Genomic DNA, 14,639 nt, shown 5'->3' with positions numbered 1-14,639 from the left:
ATCTTGTAGTGCAGTTAGAAATTGGTAGCTATGATGTTGTGGGAACCATTGAGACATGGCTGAAAGAAGATCATAGTTGGAGCTTAACACCTGAGGATACATCTTGTATTGAACGGACACCCACGTTGGCAAGGGTGGTGAGCCGGCTATATAAGTGAAAAAAATGAAATCAAATCCTGAGAAAAAGGTGACATAGAAGACCATTAAAGTGAAGAAGCTGCAAGGGTTAAAAGATCTTTCTGGGAGTTATACAAGACCATGAGGAAAAGGAGTAGCAGTAGGCCAATTGGCCCATCAAGTCTGCTTCACCATTCCATAATGGCTGATTCATTTCTCATCTCTACCCCAATCTCCTAACTTCTTCTTGCCCTGTCCAATCAAGAATCTATCAACCTCTGCCTTAAATATACATGAACACTTGCACTCAGAGGCTGCCTGTGACAATAAATTCCAAAGATTCACCGCTCCCTGATGAAAGAAATTCCTTCTCATCTCTGTTCTAAAAGTACACCCCTGTATTCTGAGGCTGTGTCCTCTGCTCATAGACACTCCCACCAAAGGAAACATCCTCTCCACATCCACTCTATCGAGGCCTTTCACTATTCAATAGGTTTCATTGAGGTTACCCCTCATTCTTCTGAAGGGTTCCTTTACCTTAAGATCTCTAATGAATTCTCATTCATTGTACAACACCCAATCCAGAATGGCTGACCCCCTAGTGGGTTCAACCGTGAGCTACACTGAATAGCCATCTCATAGGCATTCTAGAAATTCACCCTCTTGCAATCCCATACTAACCTGATTTTCCCAATCTACTTGCATCTTCAAGACCCCCATGGCTATTGTAACATTGCCCTTTTGGCATGCATTTTCCATCTCCCATTGTGACTTGTAGGCCTAATCCGTACTACTATTCAGGGATCTAGATATACTGAAACTCCCATCAAAGGTCTTTTTACCTTTGCAATTCCCCAGCTCTATCCACAATGATTCAACACCTTCCAACCCTATATCACCTCTTTCTAATGATTTAATTTCATTTTTTTACCCACAGAGCCACGCTACCCTGCTACCTTCCTGTCTATCCTTTCAATACAAGTGCATCCTTGGACATTAAGCTCCCAGCCATAACCTTCTTTCAGCCATGATTCCGTGATGGGCACAACATCATCCCTGCCAGTCTCTAACTGATACGTTCAATGACCTTATTCCATATAATGTGTGCACTCAAATATTAAACCTTCCATCCTGTACTCATCCTTTTTGATTTTATCCACCTTTTACATTGCAACTCATGCTGTTGACTGCAATTTTGCCCAATCATCAGCCTCTCCTTCCTAGGAGTCTCACTACTCCTCAGGTAGTCGAACTCATGGTGCAATTAGCGATTGGTCAGTGTGCCATTGTGGACATCACTGAGTCGTGGCTGAAAGGCCGTGGTTGGGAGCTGAATATCGAAGGAAGGACAGGCGGGAAGGCAAAGGCGGTGGTGTGGCTCTGTTGGTAAGAGATGGAACTACACCTTTTGAAAGAGGTGACATAGGGTCAGAGAATATTGAATCTTTCTGGGTGGAGTTAGGAAATTGCAAGTTTGATAAAAACTTTATGAGAATCATATATAGGCCTCCAAATAGTAGCCAAAATATGGGGCTGAGATTGCAAAGAGAGCTGGAAAGGGCATGTAATAAGGGTAATGTCACAATTGTAATGGGGGTCTTCAATATGCAAGGGGATTTGGAAAATCAGGTTTGTATCAGATCACAAGAGAGGAAATTTGTTGAATGCTTACGAGATGGCTTTTTCGAGCAGCTTGTGCTTGAGCCTACTCGGGGAAAGGCTATCATAGATTGGGTGTTGTGTAATAACCCAGATCTTATTAGAGAGCTTAATGTAAAGGAACCCTGAGGAGGCAGTGATCATATGATTGAATTCATACTGCAACTTGAGAGGGAGAAGCACAACTCACATGTATTAGTATCACAATGGAATAAAGGAAATTGCAGAGGCACGAGAGCAGAGCTTGCCCAAGTAGATTGGAGGAGGATATTGGCGGGGATGACGGCAGAACAGAGATGGCTGAAGTTTTTGGGAATAGTTCATTAGGTGCAGGATAGGTATGTCTCACAGAAAAAGAACTGTGGCTGACAAGTGAGTTAAGGACCGCATAAAAGCCAAGGAAAGGGCATATAATGTTACAAAAGTGATTGGGAAGTTGGATAATTAGAAAGTTTTTAAAATCCAACAAAAAGCAACTGAAAAAAGCTATAAGAAGGGAAAAGATAAAATATGAGGGCAAGCTAGTCAATAATATAAAGCAGGACACCAAAAGTTTTTTCAGTTATATAAAGAGTAAACGGTAGGTGAGAGGTGATATTGGACGACTGGAAAATGATACTGGTGAGATAGTGAAGGGAGAGGTAGAAATGCCAGATAAGCTAAATAAGTACTTTGCCTCCATCTTTACTGTGGAAGATAGTGTGCCAGAGGTCCGTGAGTGTCAGGGAGCAGGAGTGAGTGCTATTGCTATTACAAAGGAAAAAGTGCCAGGCAAACTCAAAGGTCTTAAGGTGGATCAGTCACCGGAGCCAGATGAACTACATTCCAGAGTCCTGAGAGAGGTTGCTGAAGAAATAACGAATGAATTGGTCCTGATCTTTCAGGAATCACTTGATTCTGGCATTGGCCTAGAGGACTGGAAGATTGCAAATGTCACTCCACTCTTTAAGAAGCGAGGAAGGTAAAAGAGAGGAAATTATAGGCCAGTTAGCCTAACCTCAGTGGTTAGGAAAGTGTTGGAATCTATTATTAAGGATGAGGTTTTGGAGTACTTGGAGACTACTGATAAAATAAGTCAAAGTCAGCATGGTTTCTGAGAAAAGAATCTTAACAAATCTGTTAGATTTCTTTGAGGAAATAACAAGCAGGTTAGACAAAGGAGAGGCAGTGGATGTCATTTACTTGGATTTTCAGAAAGCATTTGATAAGGAGCCACACATGAGGCTGCTTAACAAGATAAAAACCTATGACATTACAGGAAAGATACTGCCATGGATAGAGGAATGGTTTACAGGCAGGAGGCAGTAATTGGGAATAAAGAGGACCTTTTCTGGTTGGCTGCCAGTGACTAGTGGTGGGCCTCAGGGGTCAGTATTGGGACTGCTACTTTTCACATTGTTTGTCAATGATTTAGATAATGGAATTGATGGCTTTGTGGTAAAGTTTGTGGATGATACGAAGATAGGTAGAGGGGTAGGTAGTGCTGAGGAAGCAATGTGATTGCAGCAGGACTTAGACAAATTGGAAGAATGAGCAAAAAAGTGGCAGATGGAATACAGTGTTGGGAAACGTATGGAATGCATTTTGGCAAAAGGAACAATAATACAGGCTATTATCTAAGTGGGGAGAAAATTCAAACATCAGAAGTTCATAGGGACTTAGGAGTCCTTGTGTAAGACTCCCAGAAGGTTAACTTACAGGCTGAGTCTGTAGTTTTGGTATTTATTTCAAGGGGAACAGAATATCCTGTAAAAGCGGGAGATAATACTGAGGCTTTATCAGACACTAGTCAGGCCGCACTTGGAGTATTGTCAACAGTTTTGGGTCCCATATCTCAGAAAGGATGTGTTGTCATTGGAGAGAGTCCAGAGGAGGTTCATGAGGATGCTTTGGACCTGTAGTCGTTGGAATTTAGAAGAATGCGGAAAGATCTCGTTGAATCCTATTGAATGTTGAAAGGACTAGATTGGGTGGATATGGAGAGAATGTAGGTCCCCTGCAGACAGAAACAGGTGAATTGATTATGGGGAGCAAGGACATGGCAGACCAATTGAATAATTACTTTGGTTCTGTCTTCACTAAGGAGGACATAAATAATCTTCCAGAAATAGTAACGGACAGAGGGTCCAGTGAGATGGAGGAACTGAGTGAAATACATGTTAGTAGGGAAGTGGTGTTAGGTAAATTGAAGGGATTGAAGGCAGATAAATCCCCAGGGCCAGATGGTCTGCATCCCAAAGTGCTTAAGGAAGTAGCCCAAGAAATAGTGGATGCATTAGTGATAATTTTTCAAAACTCGTTAGATTCTGGACTAGTTCCTGAGGATTGGAGGGTGGCTAATGTAACCCCACTTTTTAAAAAAGGAGGGAGAGAGAAACCGGGGAATTATAGGCCGGTTAGCCTAACGTCGGTGGTGGGGAAACTGCTGGAGTCAGTTATCAAGGATGTGATAACAGCACATTTGGAAAGCAGTGAAATGATCGGACAAAGTCAGCATGGATTTGTGAAAGGAAAATCATGTCTGACAAATCTCATAGAATTTTTTGAGGATGTAACTAGTAGAGTGGATAGGGGAGAACCAGTGGATGTGGTATATTTGGATTTTCAAAAGGCTTTTGACAAGGTCCCACACAGGAGATTAGTGTGCAAACTTAAAGCACACGGTATTGGGGGTAAGGTATTGGTGTGGGTGGAGAATTGGTTAGCAGACAGGAAGCAAAGAGTGGGAATAAACGGGACCTTTTCAGAATGGCAGGCGGTGACTAGTGGGGTACCGCAAGGCTCAGTGCTGGGACCCCAGTTGTTTACAATATATATTAATGACTTGGATGAGGGAATTAAATGCAGCATCTCCAAGTTTGCGGATGACACGAAGCTGGGTGGCAGTGTTAGCAGTGAGGAGGATGCTAAGAGGATGCAGGGTGACTTGGATAGGTTGGGTGAGTGGGCAAACTCATGGCAGATGCAATTTAATGTGGATAAATGTGAAGTTATCCACTTTGGTGGCAAAAATAGGAAAACAGATTATTATCTGAATGGTGGCCGATTAGGAAAAGGGGAGGTGCAACGAGACCTGGGTGTCATTATACACCAGTCATTGAAAGTGGGCATGCAGGTACAGCAGGCGGTGAAAAAGGCGAACGGTATGCTGGCATTTATAGCGAGAGGATTCGAGTACAGGAGCAGGGAGGTACTACTGCAGTTGTACAAGGCCTTGGTGAGACCACACCTGGAGTATTGTGTGCAGTTTTGGTCCCCTAATCTGAGGAAAGACATCTTTGCCATAGAGGGAGTACAAAGAAGGTTCACCAGATTGATTCCTGGGATGGCAGGTCTTTCATATGAAGAAAGACTGGATGAACTGGGCTTGTACTCGTTGGAATTTAGAAGATTGAGGGGGGATCTGATTGAATCTGATTTAAAGGGATTGGACAGGCTAGATGCGGGAAGATTGTTCCCGATGTTGGGGAGGTCCAGAACGAGGGGTCACAGTTTGAGGATAGAGGGGAAGCCTTTTAGGACCGAGATTAGGAAAAACTTCTTCACACAGAGAGTGGTGAATCTGTGGAATTCTCTGCCACAGCAAACTGTTGAGGCCAGTTCATTGGCTATGTTTAAGAGGGAGTTAGATATGGCCCTTGTGGCTACAGGGGTCAGGGGGTATGGAGGGAAGGCTGGGGCGGGGTTCTGAGTTGGATGATCAGCCATGATCATAATAAATGGCGGTGCAGGCTCGAAGGGCCGAATGGCCTACTCCTGCACCTATTTTCTATGTTTCTATGTTTCTATGTTTCCTATGGTGGGGGTATCCAGAACTGGAGGACACAGCCTCAACATTGAGGGATGACCCTTTAGAACAGAGGTAAGGAGGAAGTCTTTAATCAGAGATTAGGAAATCTGTGGAATGCTCTGCCACAGACTGCGGTGGAAGCCCATTTCCATGCGTACATTTAAGGCAGAAGTTGATCGTTTTCTGATCGGTCAGAGCATCAAAGGATATGGCGGGAAGGTGGGTGTATGGGGTTGAGTGGGATCCAGGGTCAGCCATGATGGAATAGCAGAGCAGACTTGACAGGTGGAATGGCTTTAACCCGCTCTTATATCTTATGGTCTTACATATTGCCTCTGTTTTTAAACCTCCCTCTGCACTATCGCTCTGGTTCCCATTCCCATTTTAAACCCACTTGAACAAGAGTACCTGGAGGCAGATGACAAGATAGGCCAAAGCCAGCATAGTTTCCTGAAAGGAAAATCCTGCCTGACTAACCTACTGCAATTTTTTGAGGAAATTACAATCACGGTAGACAAAGGAGATGCAGTAGATGTGTTGTACTTGGATTTTCAGAAGCCCTTTGACAAGGTGCCGTACATGAGGCTGCTTAGCAAGATAAGAGCCCATGGAATTACAGGGGAGTTACTAGCATGGGTGGAACATTGGCTGATGGGCAGAAAATGGAGAGTGGGAATAAAGGGATCCTATTTTGGCTGGCTGCCGGTTACCAGTGGAGTTCCACAGGGGTCGGTGTTGGGACTGCTGCTTTTTACAATGTCTGTCAATGATTTGGACTATTGGATTAATGGATTTGTGCCTAAATTTGCCGATGATACAAAAATAGGTGGAGGAGTGGGTAGTGTTAAGGAAACAGAGCCTGCAGAGAGGCTTAGATAGTTTAGGTGAATGGGCAAAGAAGTGGCAAATGAAATACAATGTCAGAAAGTGTATGGTCATGCACTTTGGTGGAAGAAATAAACGAGCAGACTATTATTTAGATGGGGAGAGAATTAAAAATGCAGAGATGCAAAGGGACTTGGGAGTCCTTGTGCAGGATACCCTAAAGGTTAACCTCCAGGTTGAGTTGGTTATGAAGAAGGCAAATGCAATGTTAGCATTCATTTCTAGAGGTATAGAATATAAGCCCAGGGATGTGATGTTGAGGCTCTGTAAGGCACTCGTGAGACCACACTTAGAGTATTGTGTGCAATTTTGGGCTCCTTATTTTAGAAAGGATATACTGACATTGGAGAGGGTTCAGAGAAGATTCATGAGAATGATTCCAGGAATGAAAGGGTTACTGTATGAGGAACGTCTGGCAGCTCTTGGGCTGTATTCCCTGGAGTTCAGGAGAATGAGGGGAGATCTCATAGAAACATTCCAAATGTTTAAAGGCCTGAACAGGTTACATATGGCAAAGTTATTTCCCATGGTAGGGATGTCCAGGACAAGAGGGCATGACTTAAGGATTGAAAGACGTCCACTTTGAATAAAGATGCAGAGAAATTACTTCAGTGTGAGGGTGGTAAATCTATGGAATTTGTTGTCATGTGTGGCTGTGGAGGCCAAGTCATTGGGTGTATTTAAGGCAGAGATAGATAGGTTCTTGATTAGCCAGGGAATCAAAGGGTCTGGGGAGAAGGCAGGAGGGTGGGGATGACTGGAATAATTGGATTAGCCCATGATTAAATCACGGAGACGACTCAATGGGCCGAATGGCCTACTTTCTGCTCCTATATCTTATGGTCTTATGGTGTCAACAACTCGAGCCAACTTGTCCGCAAGGATATTGGACCCCCTCAGATTCAGGTGTAATCCTTCCTTTTTGTACAGGTCATTTCTTCCCGAGGCGGGATCCCAATGGTCCATAGATCTGAACCAGTTCCTCAGCCACGCACTCATCTGCCACAACATCCTATTCTTACCCTCACTGGCATCTGGCACAGGCAGCAATCCAGAGATGACAACTTCAGAGGTCCTGTTTCTCAGCTTTCTACCTAGCTCCCTGAAAGCTCTCCTCAAGACATCCTCACCTTGGCTACCTATGTCATTGATGCCAATATGTACCAAGACTTCTGAGTGCACACCCTTGCCCTTGAGATCCTGGTAACATACCATCCGGGTATCTCAGTTATTCCCACAGGACCTCGTCTCTGTTGCTCTGACTAAGAAATCTCTTTCAAGCACTGCATTCTTCCTCTTCTGCTCTTCTGAGCCACAGCAGCAGAGATCTGGTCAATGAGCCCCCCACACACACTGCCCAGTAGGTCATCCCCCCCAATAGTGTCTAAAGTTGTATAATTATGATTGAGGGAAACGGCCTCCGGTGTACTCTGCATTGGCTGTGCATTTCCCCTCCTCCTGACATGCCTCCTGCAACCCAGGGGTGACTGCCTCCCTGTAGCTCCTGTTTATCACCTCCACCTTCTCCCGTATGAGTCGAAGGTCGACAAGCTGCAGTTCCATTTGCTTAATACGTTCTCTCAGGAGCTGCAGCTCGGTGCACCTGGTGCAGACGTGTTTATCCGGGAGACTGGAAGTCTCGCAGACTTTCTACATCCCAGACGGAGTATAGAACTCTGCCCCTGGAGCCAGTCTCGCTGTGCCGTGCACAAACAGAGCAATGAACAAACAAGAACTACCAGAGAGTTGCTGAATGGTTGCTCCTCAACTCAGAGAAACTGCTGTGAAACTCTGCCTTTCAAATCTTGATGGTCAATCTGACTTAAAAAGTAGCTCTTTTTATAGCTCTTTTTACACATTGCTTCCTACAGGCATTCAAGACCTGTGACCCAGGCCTGTACCAGAAAATCAAGTATGACTTGTGGAAGGGTATTTCAAGGGTGAAGAGAGAATTTCGAATGAGGTTGGAGGTGACATCGGATGCACAGCAGCTCTGGCAGGGTTTGCAAGACATTACTTCCTACAAAGTGAAACCCAATAGCGTGAATGGCAGTGATGTTTTACTACCAGATGAACTCAATGCCTTCTATGCACGCTTTGAAAGAGAGAACACAACTACAGCTGTGAAGATCCCTGCTGCACCTGATGACCCTGTGATCTCCGTCTCAGAGGGTGATGTTAGACTGTCTTTAAAGAGAGTGATCCCTCGCAAGGCAGAAGGTCCCGATGGAGTACCTGGTAAGGCTCTGAAAACCTGTGCAAACCAACTAGCCGGAGTATTCAAGGACATTTTCAACCTCTCACTGCTACGGGCGGAAGTTCCCACTTGTTTCAAAAAGGCAATAATTATACCAGTGCCAAGGGAGAATAATGTGAGCTGCCTTAATGACTCTCGCCGGTAGCACTCACATCTACAGTGATGAAATGTTTTGAGAGGTTGGTCATGACTAGACTGAACTCCTGCCTCAGCAAGAACCTGGACCCACTGCAATTTGCCTATGGCCACAGTAGGTCAACGGCAGATGCAACCTCAATGGCTCTTCACGCAGCTTTAGACCACAAGAACAACACAAACACCTATGTCAGGATGCTGTTCATCGACTATAGCTCAGCATTTAATATCATCATTCCCACACTCCTGATTGGAAAGTTGCAGAACCTGGCCTCTGTACCTCTTTCTGCAAATGGATCCTTGATTTCCTAACCAGAAGACCACAGTCTGTGTGGATTGGTGATAATACCTCCTCCTCGCTGACGATCAACAAGGGTGCACCTCAGGGGTGTGTGCTTAGCCACTGCTCTACTCTCTATATACACATAACTGTGTGGTTAGGCATAGCTCAAATACCATCTATAAATTTGCTGACGATACATCCATTGTTGGTAGAATCTCAGGTGGTGACGAGAGAGCATACAGGAGTGAGATATGCCAACTAGTGGAGTGGTGCTGCAGCAACAACCTGGTACTCAACGTCAGTAAGACAAAAGAGCTGATTGTGGACTTCAGGAAGGGTAAGATGAAGGAACACATACCAATCCTCATAGAGGGATCAGAAGTGGAGAGAGTGAGCAGCTTCAAGTTCCTGGGTGTCAAGATCTCTGAGAATCTAACCTGGTCCCAACATATTGATGCAGTTATAAAGAAGGCAAGACAGCGGCTATACTTCATTAAGAGATTGAGGAGATTTGGTACACTCAAAAACTTCTATAGTTGTACTGTGGAGAGCATTCTGACAGGCTGCGTCACAGTCTGGTGGGGGGGGGGGTGCTACTGCACAGGACTGAAAGAAGCTGCAGAGGGTTGTAAATTTAGCTAGCCCCATCTTGGGTACTAGTCTACAAAGTACCCAGGACATCTTCAAGGAGCGGTGTCTCAGAAAGGCAGCGTCCATTATTAAGGACCTCCAGCACCCAGGGCATGCCCTTTTCTCACTGTTACCATCAGGTAGGAGATACAGAAGCCTGAAGACACACACTCAGCGATTCAGGAACAGCTTCCTCCCCTCTGCCATCCGATTCCTAAATGGACATTGAACCTTTGGGCACTACCTCACTTTTTTAATATATAGTACTTCTGTTATTCTGCATGATTATTAATCTATTCAATATATGTATACTGTCATTGATTTACTTATTTATCTATTATTATTATTTTTGTTTTTTTTCTATGTTATGTATTACATTGAACTGCTGCTGCTAAGTTAACAAACCTCACGTCACATTCCAGTGATAATAAACCTGATTCTAATTCTGATTCTTAACTCAGAGGCCTGAATGAGAAATAGAAAAGGCATGTTTAAAAGACAATGTTACAATAGTCATGGCGAATATCAATATATAGGTAGATTTGGAAAACCATGTTGGTGCTGGATCCCAAAAGAGGGAAATTATAAAATGCCTACAAGATGGCTACAGTATTCAGAGTAGCTAAAGGCAATTCTGGATTGTGTAGCGAGCTAGATCTGATTAGGGAGCTCCCAAGGAACACTTGGGAGAAAGTGATCATAATATGATAGAATTCATCTTGCAGTTTGAGAGAGAAAAGATAACATCAGGTGTATCAGTATTACAGTAGAGTAAGGGGAATTAGGCATTAGAGAGGAGCTGGCCAAAGTTGATTGGAAGGGAACACTAGCAGGGATGATGGCAGAGCAGCAATGACTGGAGTTGCTGGGGGAAATTCGGAAGGTGCAGGATACATATATCATAACGATGAAGGATTTTTCTGAAAGGGGTATGAGGGAACTGTGGCTGACAAGGGAAGTTAGAACAAGAATCAGAATCAGGTTTATTGTCACCAGCATGTGTTGTGAAATTTGTTAACTTAGCAGCAGCAGTTCAATGCAATACATGGTAATATAGGTAGGAAAAAGATTAAATAAGTAAATCAATTATAGTACATTATATATATGTATGTATATTGGATAGATTAAAACAGTGCAAAAATAGATATAATATATATTTTAAAAAAGTGAGGTAGTGCCCGAGAGTTCAATGTCCATTTAGGAATTCGATGGCAGAGGGGAAGAAGATGTTCCTGAATCACTGAATGTGAGCCTTCAGGCTTCTGTACCTCCTACCTGATAATAACAGTGAGAAGAGGGCGCGCCCTGGGTGATGGGAGTCCTTAATAATAGACGGTACCTTTCTGAGGCACTGCTCCTCAAAGTTATCTTGGATACTACGGAGGCATGTACCCAAGATGGAGCTAACTAATTTTATAACTTTCTGTAGCTTCTTTTGGTCCTGTGCAGTAGTTCCCCCGCCCCCTCCATACCAGACAGTGATGCAGCCTGTCAGAATGCTCTAAACAGTACATCTATAGAAATTTTACATAGAAACATAGAAAATAGGTGCAGGAGTAGGCCATTTGGCCCTTCGAGCCTGCACCGCCATTCAGTATGATCATGGCTGATCATCCAACTCAGAACCCTGCACCAGCCTTCCCTCCATACCCCCGATCCCTTTAGCCACAAGGGCCATATCTAACTCCCTGTTAAATATAGCCAATGAACTGGCCTCAACTGTTTCCTGTGGCAGAGAATTCCACAGATTCACCACTCTCTGTGTGAAGAAGTTTTTCCTAATCTCGGTCCTAAAAGGCTTCCCCTTTATCCCCAAACTGTGACCCCTCGTTCTGGACTTCCCCAACATTGGGAACAATCTTCCTGCATCTAGCCTGTCCAATCCATTTAGGATTTTATATGTTTCAATAAGATCCCCCCTCAGTCTTCTAAATTCCAACGAGTATAAGCCTAGCCGATCCAGTCTTTCATCATATGAAAATCCTGCCATCCCAGGAATCAATCTGGTGAACCTTCTTTGTACTCCCTCTATGGCAAGAATGTCTTTCCTCAGATTAGGGGACCAAAACTGCACACAATACTCCAGATGTGGTCTCACCAAGGCCTTGTACAACTGTAGTAGTACCTCCCTGCTCCTGTACTTGAATCCTCTTGCTATGAATGCCAGCATACCATTCGCCTTTTTCACCGCCTGCTGTACCTGCATGCCCACTTTCAATGACTGGTGTATAATGACACCCAGGTCTCGTTGCACCTCCCCTTTTCCTAATCGGCCACCATTCAGATAATAATCTATTTTCCTGTTTTTGCCACCAAAGTGAATAACCTCACATTTATCCACATTAAATTGCACCTGCTATGAATTTGCCCACTCACCTAACCTATCCAAGTCACCCTGCATCCTCTTAGCATCCTCCTCACAGCTAACACTGCCGCCCAGCTTCATGTCATCCGCAAACTTGGAGATGCTGCATTTAATTCCCTCATCTAAGTCATTAATATATATTGTAAACAACTGGGGTCCCAGCACTGAGCCTTGCAGTACCCCATTAGTCACTGCCTGCCATTCTGAAAAGGTCCCGTTTATTCCCACTCTTTGCTTCCTGTCTGCCCACCAATTCTCTATCCACATATATACCTTACCCCCAATACTGTGTGCTTTAAGTTTGCACACTAATCTCCTGTGCGGGACCTTGTCAAAGGCCTTTTGAAAATCCAAATATACCACATCCACTGGTTCTCCCCTATCCACTCTACTAGTTACATCCTCAAAAAATTCTATGAGATTCATCAGACATGATTTTCCTTTCACAAATCCATGCTGACTTTGTCTGATGATCTCACCGCTTTCCAAATATGCTGTTATCACATCTTTGATAACTGACTCTAGCATTTTCCCCACCACCGATGTTAGGCTAACCGGTCTATAATTCCCCAGTTTCTCTCTCCCTCCTTTTTTAAAAAGTGGGGTTACATTAGCCACCCTCCAATCCTCAGGAACTAGTCCAGAATCTAACGAGTTTTGAAAAATTATCACTAATGCATCCACTATTTCTTGGGCTACTTCCTTAAGCACTCTGGGATGCAGACCATCTGGCCCTGGGGATTTATCTGCCTTCAATCCCTTCAATTTACCTAACACCACTTCCCTACTAACATGTATTTCGCTCAGTTCCTCCATCTCACTGGACCATCTGTCCCCTACTATTTCTGGAAGATTATTTATGTCCTCCTTAGTGAAGACAGAACCAAAGTAATTATTCAATTGGTCTGCCATGTCCTTGCTCCCCATAATCAATTCACCTGTTTCTGTCTGTAGGGGACCTACATTTGTCTTTACCAGTCTTTTCCTTTTTACATATCTATAAAAGCTTTTACAGTCAGTTTTTATCTTCCCTGCCAGTTTTCTCTCATAATCTTTTTTCCCCTTCCTAATTAAGCCCTTTGTCCTCCTCTGCTGAACTCTGAATTTCTCCCAGTCCTCAGGTGAGCCACTTTTTCTGGCTAATTTGTATGCTTCTTCTTTGGAATTGATACTATCCCTAATTTCCCCTGTCAGCCATGGGTGCACTACCTTCTTTGATTTATTCTTTTGCCAAACTGGGATGAACATTTTCAAGTGTTTTAAGTAACAAACCAAATCTCTTCAAACACCTCATGAAATATAGCCACTGTTTTACCTTCTTTATAGCTGCATCGATATGCTGTGACCAGGTTAGATCCTCAGAGATCTTGACACCCAGGAACTTGAAATTGCTCACTCTCTCCACTTCTGATCCCTCTATGAGGATTGGTTCATGACCCCTCGTTCTACCCTTCCTGAAGTCAGCTCTTTTGTCTTACTGACATTGGTCACAAGTTTGTTGCTAAGACACCGCTCAACTAGCTGGTATATCTCACTCCTGTACGCCCTCTCATCTCCATTTGAAATTCTACCAACAATGGTTGTATCATCAGCAAATTTATAGATGATATTTGAATTATAGCTAGCCGCACAGTCATAGGTATTGAGGGAGCAGAGCGACAGCAGTGAGGTGCGCCAGTGTTGGTCATCAGCGAGGAGGAGATATTATCACCAATCTGCACAGATTGTGTCTTCCAGATAGGAAGTCGAGGATCCAATTGCAGAGTGAGGTACGGAGGTCTGGGTTCTGTAGCTTATTGATCAGGACTGTGGGAATGCTGGTGTTAAACACTGAGCTATAGACATTGAACAATAGCCTGACATAGATGTTTGAATTGTCCAGGTGAAGGCTCTGTGAAGAGTCATTGAGATGACATCTTCTGCAGAGCTGTTGTGGTGATAGACAAATTGCAGTGGGTCCAGGTCCTTGCTGAGGCAGGAGTTATTTTCTAGTCATGACCAACCTCTCAAAGCATTGATGGAAGTCAAAGACAGAATAAAAGCTAAAGAGAGGGCATAATAACATAGCAAAAATAGTGGGATGTTTGAGGGTCGGGAAGATTTTAAAAGCCAAGTGAAGGCAACTAAAACACCATAAGGAGAGAATAGATGAAATATGAAGTTAAGCTAGTTAATAATATTAAAGAGGATACCAAAGTTTTTATTTCTGATATATACAGTATAAACAGTAAATGAGTAGTGAGAGTGGAAATTGGACCACTAGAAAATGATGCAGGAGAGCTAGTAATTGGGGACAAAAAATGGTGGACAAATTTGATAAGAATTTTGGATCAGTCTTCACTGTGGAACACATTATCAATAAGCCAAAAGTTCAAGAGTGTCAGGGGGCAAAAGTGAGTACAGTTGCTATTACTAAGGAGAAGGGGCTTGGGAAGCTGAAAAGTTTGAAGGTCGATAAGTCACCCTGATCAGATGGACTACACCCCAGGGTTCTGAAAGAAGTAGCTGAAGAGATTAT

Source organism: Mobula hypostoma (genome assembly GCF_963921235.1).
Source record: "Mobula hypostoma chromosome 13 unlocalized genomic scaffold, sMobHyp1.1 SUPER_13_unloc_1, whole genome shotgun sequence".
Lineage (NCBI taxonomy): Eukaryota > Metazoa > Chordata > Chondrichthyes > Myliobatiformes > Myliobatidae > Mobula > Mobula hypostoma.
Note: the sequence above shows the minus strand (reverse complement) of the source record.